Source organism: Dermacentor andersoni, chromosome 2 (genome assembly GCF_023375885.2).
Source record: "Dermacentor andersoni chromosome 2, qqDerAnde1_hic_scaffold, whole genome shotgun sequence".
In the NCBI taxonomy this organism is placed as follows: Eukaryota; Metazoa; Arthropoda; class Arachnida; order Ixodida; family Ixodidae; genus Dermacentor; species Dermacentor andersoni.
The window spans coordinates 111943516-111955847 of record NC_092815.1 but is presented as its reverse complement, the minus strand read 5'-3'; positions in this window follow the sequence as shown (position 1 = coordinate 111955847).

Sequence of the window (12332 nt, the reverse complement as noted above, 5' to 3'; positions counted from 1 at the left end):
TCTGGGGCAGCTCGTAGAACGCAGTGCAGGGAAACGTTGATGTTTTTGTTAAGGGAAAGCCGCGGATCCGATTGGTGCAGGGAAGCATGCGTGCTTCCCCTCGCAAGCTTAAAAGCCAGTGGGTGCAGAGAGAAGCATTAGGGTGTACGAATGCGCTCTTCCCCCCTCGATCCGATCCAGGGTGGCGACATTCTTTGAAGAGATCGGTGCCGACAAAACCAATTGCAGATAATGCTGCTGTTGTAGATAATATACAATCAAATCTTTAACTGTGCAGGCTAATCACAGCCTTTGTAGAAGATTACTAATACAAGTACTCCCGAGCGTTAACTTTTACGAACAACGTAAAAAGTTTGCTCAGTGCTGTAAAAGAAATAAATGCGACACAAAGTTTACATTTCAAGAAATGGGACATCTTGCCGGCTAATATGCGTGCAACGTTTCAAGATAGTCAATCAATTACAGACTTTGCAAACAATTTCTCAGGCAAACGCCCCCAAAGCACTGTGTACGACCGCGACATTTCTCATAGTCATAGGAGAAGCGTCCGTGGCACCAAGTTGGCATTCCCTGAAAGTGGGGAACACGTCATGGGTAATGTGTGGCGAAGTCTGGTCCGACATCTGCTAATGCATAATATTGATGCGCTCTTTTTTGATGCCTCCATATTCTGCATTAAGCGTAACGCAAAACTCATAGGTGGAGTTCTTATATATACTGGAATGAGTCTTCACTTGTGGGTAGTTGAGCAAACAAGTACCTAAAATCCGGTAGAAACCATCTTAGGATGACTGTCGACGTTAATGCGCTTATCATCGAAGCTATGTAGCAACACTCCGTATCGCCACCGCCGAAACGCGTCACGTATGAGGCGCGTACTGCAGCCGTGCTCCTCCCTCGCGTTTCTCTGGACACGCTGCGCCATCTAGCGCCGCCGCCGCGAAGTCCGCGCATGACGCATGTCTGAATATGTATTCAGACAAAATTTTCTTAAAATATATGACGCGGGTTCGATTCGGCCCAGCACCGAAGAAATTTTAAAATATTTCTTTTTCTGTCGTTGAAGAGCGGCACATACCTACAGTGGCACTTAATCATTGACCCAAGTTGGCGTCAGAGGGGTTCGCGGAGGAGCGGCACACACTCAGTGGCACATGTTTGCGTGATGGAGGTTGGATCCATAGATACCGGAAAGTGCGTGAAGTATATCCTAAGAATGCCAGTCGCATTATTAGATCATTCTAATAGTATTAATTATTTATTTACTCAAACAATATATCATTGGTTTGTACGAATGTACTCATCATAGCCAGATATGAAGGTGAACCGGTCGTTAAAATTTTCCTTAACGTGCAATGGTACCTCGGAACACGGTTTTCGGAACACGGCATGTTCGAGTAAAATCTATATTTCATCGCAGCCTAGGCATAGGTCCTTCAACCTAAAGGTATAGTTGATACTTCTTCATACAATCATCACGTTCCTGACATACATTTCACAATCTATGGAGAAGTCGCGAGAAAATTTAACTGGGTCTCATTTTCCGTGCTCCGAAATGTTCTGAGGGCGGCTGTACATCGGCCTTCCGGGATTAATATTTCTGGTTTTATGACGAGCTTTATGAATAACCACTGAATACTCGTTTTCCCCTATTCTGATGCGTTATACACGAGGCGCGTATATACAGGGTCTCCCAGCTAACGTTAACCAAGCTCTTGGATGGATGGATGCAAAACTTTAATGAAAGGCCTGAGGTACATATGTATAGGATTGCAGCTTTCTCTATATAACCTGTCCTTCCTTACTGAGGTTCTTATCTGGGGTTGGTAGTTTCATTCTATTTCCTCTGTGATAGTTTAAATTTGCAGAGTTGTTCTGGTCAATCGGGATCAGGTTGTCAGAGGCGTCCTGTGAGCACCCGTGGTGTGTAGAATGCACTCAAGCTACTCTGTCAGCCTCTTCGTTTCCCCTAATTCCCTCATGACTGGGTACCCATAAAAGGTGAAATGTGGCTCGGGGTTTTATATCTCGTATAACCCTATAGGCTGCAGTACATACTCGTCCCCTGAGCTAGCTTCTGCGTGCCGCTTGAGAGTCTGATAGGATGGTTATTTGTTGTTGGTTTGGTTCCGTCGCTTTGATAGCAAGGGCTATTGCGATTTCTTCTGCTTCCACGATAGTGGAGTTGTGAGTGGAGGCGCAAGTGATTTCTCTGCCCAAGTAGTCAGTGACAGCAGCTACCGTTCTTTTCTGCCTGCCTGGGTATCTTGCCGCGTCCACAAAGCGGGAGTTTGGTTTGTCTCCATGCGTTTTCTCAATGTATGCAGCTCTAGTTTCTCTTCTGCCTGCATGTAGAGTTGGGTCCATATTTCTGGGTATGGGCGCCACTTTGATGCTGTTTCTGATTCCTGCGGGGGTGGGTTTACCTTGGTTGTGTTTTTCTAGGAACTCGTGATACCCGAGTCTGGCAAGGGGTTTCCTACCCGTGTCCGTTTGAGCGAGTTTGTTGCTTTGAGTTATCAGTTGAGCTTCTGCCAGTTCCTCGGATGTATTATGAATCCCGACACATGAGTTTTTCGGTTGAGGCGCATTGCGGACTTTGTAGGGCGATCTTGTATGCTTTCCTTAAGCACGAATTTATCGCATCCCTCTCTGTTTTCGTTAGCTAGTTATACAACAAGCTTTTAATGAAGCGGCTAACCATCAGACTTCTGATTAGGCGAAGGATGTCTGATTCCTTCATCCCCGTCCTTTTCGTGGCTACCCGCTTTATCATTCTTGCGACTTGTGCTGTCGTCTTGATGAGGTTAAGCCCGTGTTGGCAGTGTTGATTTGATTGTAGCCACCTGCCTAGTACCCGGATTGTGGTCTTCTCAGGTATTGCATCATTTACAAGTCTGATTTTCAGTTTAAGGGCAAGGGTCCGTCGGAACGTTACGATTCCCTCTGCCTCTCCAGACTCGTATAATCTCCGATTTCTCTGACACGCATTGCAGCCCTCTGGCTCGCACGTATGTCTCGATTTCACAGGCAGCTGCTTGTAATCGTTCTTCTTTTTCACGTAGCGACCCGGTGGCACACCAGACTCTTATGTCATCCGCGTTTAGGGCGTGTTAGATACCCGGGATGGCTTGTAGTTTCCTTACAAGGCCTGTCATCGCCACGTTAAATAGCGTTGGTGAGATCACTGCGGCCTGGGAAGTGCCCTTGTTGGGTGCCTTGAAGGTCTTGATTTCTGCTGCTACAAATTTAATATCAGCGGTTCGTTGGTTTAAAAAGCTGCGAACATAGTTGTATATCCGCTCTCCGCAGTTTGTTTCAGCCAGGCCATCGAGTATTCCTTGGTGGCTTTCGTTTCAAAAGCTCCCTTTATATCAACGGCCATGACAACGTGTTCGCTTGATCTTGATATATTTGCCAGGACTTCTTCCTTCAACTGTAGGAGGATGTCTTGAGTTAAAAGGTTGGGTCTGAATCCAAACATAGTGTCTCGAATGATTTAATTGTCTTCTAAGCAGCTTTGTAATCTAGAGTTGACTGTTCTTTCAAATAGTTTCCCCAGGCAGGACGTTATAGGGAGATTGGTCTAAGGTTATTAATTGCTCATTTCTTGCCAGGCTTGGGAATTAAAACTATTTGAGCGTGCTTCCACTGCCCTGGAATAGTACTCTGTTGCCAATGTTCATTTATAGATGTATATATGCCTGTAAAGCCTCATCGCTTAGGTTTCTAATCATGGTGTTAGTTATCCGGTCTTTGCCTGCCGCTGTGTTTCGGGCCATTTTCGCTATGGCAGCTCTAACTTCTTCGATGGAGATGGTTCATCGAGTTCAGGGTGACGCACCCCCTCGTATTTGGCCTCACAGGGTGGGGGAGATGGGTCTGTTCCGAAGCACTCGTTATATAATTCTTCTTTAAGTTCTTGTTCCGTCCCTGGGTACATATGGATTAGCCGTTCCACCGCTTTAGAGCCCTTGTTCTTGGTTTTGGTTGGTTCCATAATTGCTCTTAGTAGGCGCCAAGTTTTTGCGGTACTCAGTGTCTCATTAAGGTAGTCCCAGAAGCGTTTCCAATTGGACGTAGCTAGTTGCGTTGCGTACTCTTACGCTTTGCGGGTGATTTCTGCAATGCGTACTTTTAGCTTCCGGTTCTGTTTTTGTCGCTTCGATCTTTTAGTTAGTCCTCTGCATGCCTTCCAGAGATGCAGTAAGTAAGGGTCTATCTCAGGTATCTCACATGTGCGGGCTAGTTCTTTTGTGACTTTATCCTTTTGCGTTCTTAAACTTTCACACCATTTACTTAAATCATCGATTGTGGTGCTTTGTTGACTTTGCATCCTGCGGTATTTCACCCAGTCGGTAATTTTGGCTATTCCTGTGTGTCGTTTGATTTTCCCAGTCCGAACTGTGGTGCTGATGATGTAATGGTCGCTGCCTAAATCATTTAGGGTGTTTATCCATTGCGTATTTTCCCAATTCTGCACTATCGTGAGGTCAGGGCTGGTGTCCATGCTCACACTGTTGCCCTGTCTAGTGGGCACCGCAGGGTCCGTTATAATTGTCATGTTGAGTTGTTCCGTTTGTTCCAGAATGTTTCTGCCCTTAGCATCCTGTTTCGGGTATCCCCAACTATCTTTGGCGTTGAAGTCACCTACTATCACCAGTGGTCTTCCCTTTACCAGGCGGGCAGTTTCCTTCAGGAGGCTGTCAAACATTGTCTTTCTCTGGCTTGGCGGACTGTAAATGTTCAGTATAAAGGGCACTCTTTTTGTCCAGGCCTTTATATAAGATTATAAAGGCATTCAGCAGAGTTAATTCTTCCGACTGACGCCCGGGACCACTGATGTCGCGGCGCGCGTAAAGTCACTCAGTTCCAGTGACTTTAGCCGTGCGTAGGCGTGCGGACGCGTGATCACGCGGCTATAATATGTCTTTAAATTGGGTTGCTGTGGTACTCCGCAGGGATCCGCACTCTCGCCTATGTATTAGTAAGATCTTCATGAGGGCTAGTTGGTTCATACTTAGAACCGAGGTTAAACAGCGCGAAAAAGACGAGGACACAAGGAAACAAGTACCACAGGCAAGCGCTGACTGCCAACTGGAAGTTTATTTGAATTTCACCGGACATTTATACCTTCTTCAGCATAGGCACGCGCACACCAGTTGCAAAAACATCTGCAAATCAGCAACATTATAATCTTGTATTAGTTGGCTAATACACTGGACACTGTCCAGGGGAATGACTATTCTATCTGCGCGGATGACGTTACTATATGGAGTGTCGGTGGTAGTGATGGAGAGCTTGAGGCTAGGCTGCAGAAGGTGGTAGCGCTCACGGAAGAGTATATGGGTCTGATCGGGCTCAAGTGCTCCACTAAAAAGTCGGAGTTGTTGATCTTGAAATCTAAGAAGCTAGGTCGGAGGACGAAGGATTGGGTACCGGAAGTTGAGCCATGCATTAGAATCCATACTAGGGAAGGGTCGTTGATACCCAATGTCGAAGCAATCAGGGTCCCGGGTTTCGTACCTGAAGCGAATGGTTCGAATATTTGAACCATTCAGCGTATTACCAAGAAGACGGAGAAGACCATAAGACTTAGAAGTAGGATCTCTAATAGACATAGGGATTTAGGAGAAGAAGGTGCGATGTGGTTAGTTCACGCATTTATTATGTTTCATTTCTCGTATGTGGCAGCTATGCTAAATTGGAATAGGGGGGAGCAAGCTAAATTGGAAGCTTTAATCGGAAAAGCCGTCAAGACTGCCCTTGGTCTGCCTGTGACTACGTCAAACGACATGTTGTTACTACTGGGTTTGCATAATACTTTAGATGAAATTTCCGAGGCTCAGCGTACGGCACAGAGAGAGCGGTTACTAGGTACACCAGCGGGTAGGTATATTTTAGAGTCAATTGAAGAATCGTGGCTGTGTCGCACGATAGGGCGCCCCTACACGAGTTGAACGTGAACCTTAGGGCAAATATCATGGTTAGTCCGTTTCCGCGGAATGTGCACCCCGTGAACAATGTAGAAAGGCGGGTCGCGAGAGCTAGGGCTTTGTTACGAGAGGCAAAGAATCAGGAGGAGGAGTCTGCGTTTGTTGACGCCGCATGTATTAATGGGAAAGATACTTATTCGGTGGTGGTGGTAGATGGTAAAGGGAGCGTTAGAAATGCCGCTTCCATTTATACCAAAGATCCGGGGGTTGCCGAGCAGGTGGCTATTGCTCTAGTACTAATTGATTCAAGAAGAGTTTTGGTGTTTAGTGACTCGCGATCTGCGATTAAAGCCTTCTCGAGAGGACTTGTTGCGGAACCGGCTAACAGACTGCTGCAGGGTCGGGATATCACTTCGCATACAGTTACTTGGTTCCCGGTGCACATGGGGACACTGGAAGGAGCCCCGCGTAACCTCAACGAGGTGGCGCACAGGGAGGCACGAGGATTAGTGCGCCGTGTACTCCCTGAAGGGGCTAGATCTCCTGCTCCTGAGTTCAGGGATCAATTGTTAACCTACAACGAGATCACCAAGCACTATTACTTAAGGCGCAAGGCATTCCCCCTGCCACATTCTAAATTAAATAGGCCACAGGCGGTTACATTAAGGCTTCTGCAGACACGAACGTACCCTAATCCGGTCGTCATGAATAAAATTAATCCGGACTGCGGGGTTTCAGTCTATTGTAGTAAGTGTGGGGGTTTGCTCGATTTAGAACACATGCTTTGGCGCTGCTTGGCGTTCGCCGGTGATGGTTCTCAAGGTGAACAGTGGTGGCAGCGGATGCTGCACATTGAAGGGCTGGCGGACCAACTCAGGGCTGTCCATGCAGAGGGCCCGTGTGACGGCAGAGGGGCTCGGCCTCTCTGTCCCGACGTGGGAGCGGCCCACATCAGTCCCAGACTGATCCCTCAGGACCTAAATAAAGTTCTTCATACCATAGAACACTGAAGACAACTGAATCGGGTGTTCGTAAACAGAATTATTACTTTTCTATAAAACATTCGCACCCTCATTTGAGTAATTAAAAAGCATATTAATTAATCTCATCAACTTATCGATAGTTCGATAGTTCATCAACTTATCGATAGTTCAATTACGAAAAAAATATCCTCCTGTTGCGGTACGTCACTGCTGACAAAGTACCATTGGTCGCGACCTCATATATTCTATCTTTCATTTTTAAGAGCTTGGCTGACGTTAGCTGGGGCACCCTGTATATACTAAGTTTCTGCGGTGTCCTCCTTACACAAATCGATGCACCTTACTCATGTCAGTTTGGTAAAAGTACTTTTAGGGGGGCTTGTTATTTAGGTTATGTGTCGCTGAAGTTAATATTGTGTAGGTTAATTACGATCTTGGAAGCAAATTACGAACGCAAGCGCTCCATATTGCTACAAATGTGTTTTACGAGCCGCTTATATCTAATTACCCGCAGCTGTCCCGGCAGAACAATAACCGCCACCGAGTTCAAATTTGCTGAAAATGGCGGGGAAGATAATGCCTCACGTGCATGCAAGCATATCTGCAGGTGAATGCCCTCGAACACTTCCTTAAGTGTTCGAGGTCTTTACATGGCAGTTATCCGCATGGTCGAGAGAAGTGTTATCGAAGAAAGTAGCCGTTGTCACACTCCTGAGAGAAGTGTATACGTGACACCGTGTCTATACATTTGGTGGTATAAAGGAGGGAAGTATGTTAAGAGTAATGTCTGGCGAAATTTTAACATTTCTGGCTTAATTACACTAGCTTAGCCAATAAGTAACTGAGTACTCGTTTCCTTCCTGTCTGAAGGCTTACGAAGCGAATTGAGTGCTTGCCGGCTGTCCTCGGATAAGCGAAAGTGGCATTGAGTTCATAGTGGGTGAACACGAGGGACACGTTCGGGTCTGATGTCAGTAGCTATAAATGAATAGCTTGCAGTATTAGACGTATGTTTTCCAGGTCTCCTGAGAGAACGAAGTCTGACACCGAGTTTAAATTTGCCCGAAACAGGGTCCACGTCTCATGAGTCATGCGGGCGACGTTTCAAAGTCTGTAGTTCATTTACAAGGGATTGTAAATGTCTAACTCAACTGTTCGAAAGAGACAGCTTCGCTGGAAATCGGGCGGTGATTCTGCAAATCAAGGTCGCGCAAGTCTGCTGTGTTTTTGCAATCATGATACTGCATACCCTGCGCGCGATGATATCGCAGAACGTCGGTCGTAAAAGACCTTGCAGTGGCATGCAAGGACAGAACGTATGCGCGCGTGCGGACTTGAACCGGCTGCCACTTGGCCGAGAAAACGGCGGCGGGAAGAGGACAAGTCAATATCGCTGATCGAGGAGAAATCGCTCCCTGTACTCAAGGACATCATACAGCTCCAGTTAGACATCGCGCGGAAACGGACGCACCCAAACGTCGCGCTGTTTAATTTTACGCAGTTTGTGCTACACATACGACCCGGCAGCTTCCGCTAAATTGACTCTTGCGCATCAGCATACAAAAACGAAGAGGGGTGGGGTAGTGAAAAAATAAGCACAGAAAGGCAGGCATGGTTTAGCTGACGAACGTTCGGTAGGCTACCCTACAGGAGAAGGAGAAAGGAGAAATGTGAAGGAAAGGGGGCACGTGTATCCTCAAGTAACACGCGCGTATTTTTATCTTATTTTTTATGTAAAGCGAAGCGTAAGCAGATGTACATATTCAGACGTTTCATACAGCTGCATAAAACTGTGTAATTGGAACCGTGGCACTGCTGTGACGTGAGAGGAAAAGGCCGCGTTGTCATCTGTATTTTTTTTTTTCGCGGGATTTTTATGAAAAGCGGGGAAAAGCTATTCTGAAGATAGCGTACCGGTAACAACTAAAAAGTGTTTTCAGATGGGCTCTAAACGATCACATTAAGATGCTGGCCACAATGTTAACCGTTTAGTAGTTCATCAGCTAATCACTGGTAATTGGCAATTGAGGGCAGCATGACAAATACTGGAGGCTCCTTCATGTGGCTGCTAACAATATGCAGTTACTCTCACCCGTATAGGAGGCTTCGTTTTCCTCATTGTTAGCTGGTCCACGTGTATGAGGCGGTTCCCCCAGACTATTAGGTAATAATAGTTAAAAAAAAACTGTTCCATTGAAGGGATGGCATCAAGGAGTGCGACTGGATGAGGTGAAAGTACCCTCATCTATTCACAGCAGGGAGTCCAAACCGGCTTCCCAAATGTAAGGCAGGAGCGCGTGTGATACGAGTTGCCGTTCAGCCATGTTTGTATATGCCGTGTTTGTGTTGCACGTGACTTTAGGTCGGGAGGCCTGATAGTTCGGCCTGATACTTCTTGTATAGCTGGGCAAGTCCACAGCAAACGAGGTGTGTCCATGGGCTCACCACCAGTCCAAAGTGTAATGGTCAATTTGCTGGGTTCATCGGCACCCTTCCGCTTCCGCTATTCCGTGAGATGAGGTGACACCCAAAGGAAGCCTGCGTACCATCACCCCATCTTTTCTGGTCACCTCAAGAGAGATCGCAACAGAGCATGGAAGAATTAGGGCATGTGTCTAAAGACGGGGGTGATTTCTGCGGGCAAACAGGCATGCGGGTTAGCAGTACACGGGGATGTGGCCGGGTCTGTTCGATTTGTAGGCTGTATGGAAGTCGATGGCGTTGTTTCCAGAGATGGCACTATGTCACAGGGACGCTTTTCTCAGTTTACACTTTTATTAGATATGCAAAAAAAAATGTACCTTGCTGAATCTCTAAAAATATAAATTATTTCTATTATTTCGCTTATTTATGTTAAATTATTTTATCTCAAAATTGTTAGCAATATTTTTCTTATTTCTAAATCTCATTTCTTTACTCCCACGCTCTACTTTTCAAATTCAGTTTTGTTCTAATTCTAAACGTACTGGAAACCGCCTGCTTCTTGGTCAATGCCCCACAGTGGGTATGCGCCAGTGTTCGGAAAAGAAAGAAAGAAAGAAAGAAAGAAAGAAAGAAAGAAAGAAAGAAAGAAAGAAAGAAAGAAAGAGCATCTCTGTTGGCGGCTGACACTCACACTTGCAGACGCAAAACGCAACGTTCAAGCTTACGCACTACACTCCAACGTCAGCTTAATTGTCTCGCGAACAGAATGTGCTGAGAGAGATACACGGGCCGGAAAATCTTATCTCGCTTTTCAGAGGTCGAGAGCACCAGCGCGAGCGTCAAGAGCGCGGTTGCTACGGCAACGTTTATGTTTGGCACACCACTCCCAGTGCTCATTCGCGAAAAACAACACGTGACTTCCGCCACACACTCTTCAACTGATCTGAGCTAGGCGGGGCCTCTCCTGCACTTTCCTTCTTCCATGATATAAAGGGGCGCTATAGTTATGCATAGAAGAAAAAAAATTTACCGTGACTAGTTATGCACGGAGTGCAACATCATGTGATGGTGTTTCTTGGAGGAAACCGAGCTCTGTGTCGCGTGACCGAACGCTTCTCTCTCATTGAAGGAAGCACTGATGTTTCCACCAATGGCAGCACTTTCTGGCACATTGTCAAGGTCTGCGTTGTTCTCTTTCACTACGGAAAGCGCCGACACGAAATTGAGGAACGAGCTAAAGAAAGCTAACGCTTTAAAATATTGCACAGAATATCTGGATGATGCAGTGACATCAGTCATGTACAACCAGTATACGTACGTATACGATACAACAAAGCGAATGAATACCTGAATATGTGGCGACAAGCACTTGCAAATTAGCGATGAGTTCACCACATCATCAGAAATGTATTTCAGCCCTATGATACTGTGTATCAGACATATGAAAGATACCATAGAAAAGAGTCGAGACAGTACAAATATGCGCCGACAGCAAATATTTCATCTCGTTTTATTTTTATTCACTTCGCAGCAAGGTCACGATCATAAAAAAGCGCAGATGTACGAACTTCTATTGTCTGTACTGCTTGCCAGTTGAATCCATGCCACTTCCTTATCATTGAACTCCGAACATGCATTACACACTTCCCTTCAATAGTGATCGACCTTCATCGTTTAAAGTACGGACACAAAACTTTGATATCTGGCTCCCTTGGCCCTCTTTCATTATTATTATTATTATTATTATTATTATTATTATTATTATTATTATTATTATTATTATTATTATTTAGTTGTGCACAGTGCTTAAAGCCAGGAGGCCCGGGAGGTCCTGCCTCCCCCCCCCCCCCCCCCCCCTACATTCTTTAAGGAGAGGCCCGGACCTCCTTCTCCCTTGGCAGTTCAACTGTAGCACTCCAGCAGTCATGTGAGAAGCGCTGGAGGTCATATTATTACCACTAGTGCCTTGTGCGGGACAATCCTAACACTAAAATTTTTCGATTAATGATTTAATCGCGTTTAATCGGTTGATGTGGCACGAGCAAAAACAGGAGAGCAGGTATCGTCGTACTGCTGCATGCATTTCCCCGAGTCACTGCACATGGCGTTCACCACCCTTGTTCGACTAAGATTCTTGGCACGGCATAGTGTTTCATGAGCCACCTGGCCGTGAAGCAACCTGCTCGTGAATTAGTGAAGGTTCACCTTAGCTTCCTTAGGTTACCAGTTGATTTTCATTCGTTTAGCTGTGCGTAATGAGTGCTGTGTTATACCAAATACGCATGCACTTTGTCCACTTTTGTTGGTAAGTATAGGTGTGAAACCATAAAATATATTGTTGTAGTGTCTGACGTTGTCAATGAAGCAAGCCGCCTAATTTTCTAGTGTTTCAGCTAGGCTCATTTGCTTTGAGTTCACCTGTTACTGACGTTTCAGCCAGGGACCAGCTTCCGTCGGAGTGAAGGTCAGTCACCGGCCGAAATACCAGTAAAATCCTGGTATTTTACGCGTGAGCATATATGCCCCCACTTTGAAGATTCGCGATACGGGTGCATGAAGCTCGGCGATAAAAGTTGGCACAGCGCCAGGAATGAGATAAGCGGCGCAGCTGTCACGGCGGATGATAGACGGAATAGGTCGTCCATCACCCTACCCTTACCATACCCCAATGAGTGCCCCCCGCCTCCTCCACTGAAGGAAGGAGAGGACGCCTTAGTTGTGGACTCCGTAATTTCGATGTCAGGTTCAACGTCATGAAGCACGTGGTATCGTCAACCAATCATACGCGCGCCTGTCAGCGCAATAGACGCCTACCACTTCATTCTATACTGACCTAGTACCCAGAGGACTCAGGAGAACTCCATTCAGAACGATAATGAACAGGATACAGAAACTCGTCCTATAACTAGAGATGAGGTCAGAAGGGCTTTGCAAGACATGAAACGAGGAAGAGCGGCCGGAGAAGATGGAATAAGAGTCGATTTAATCA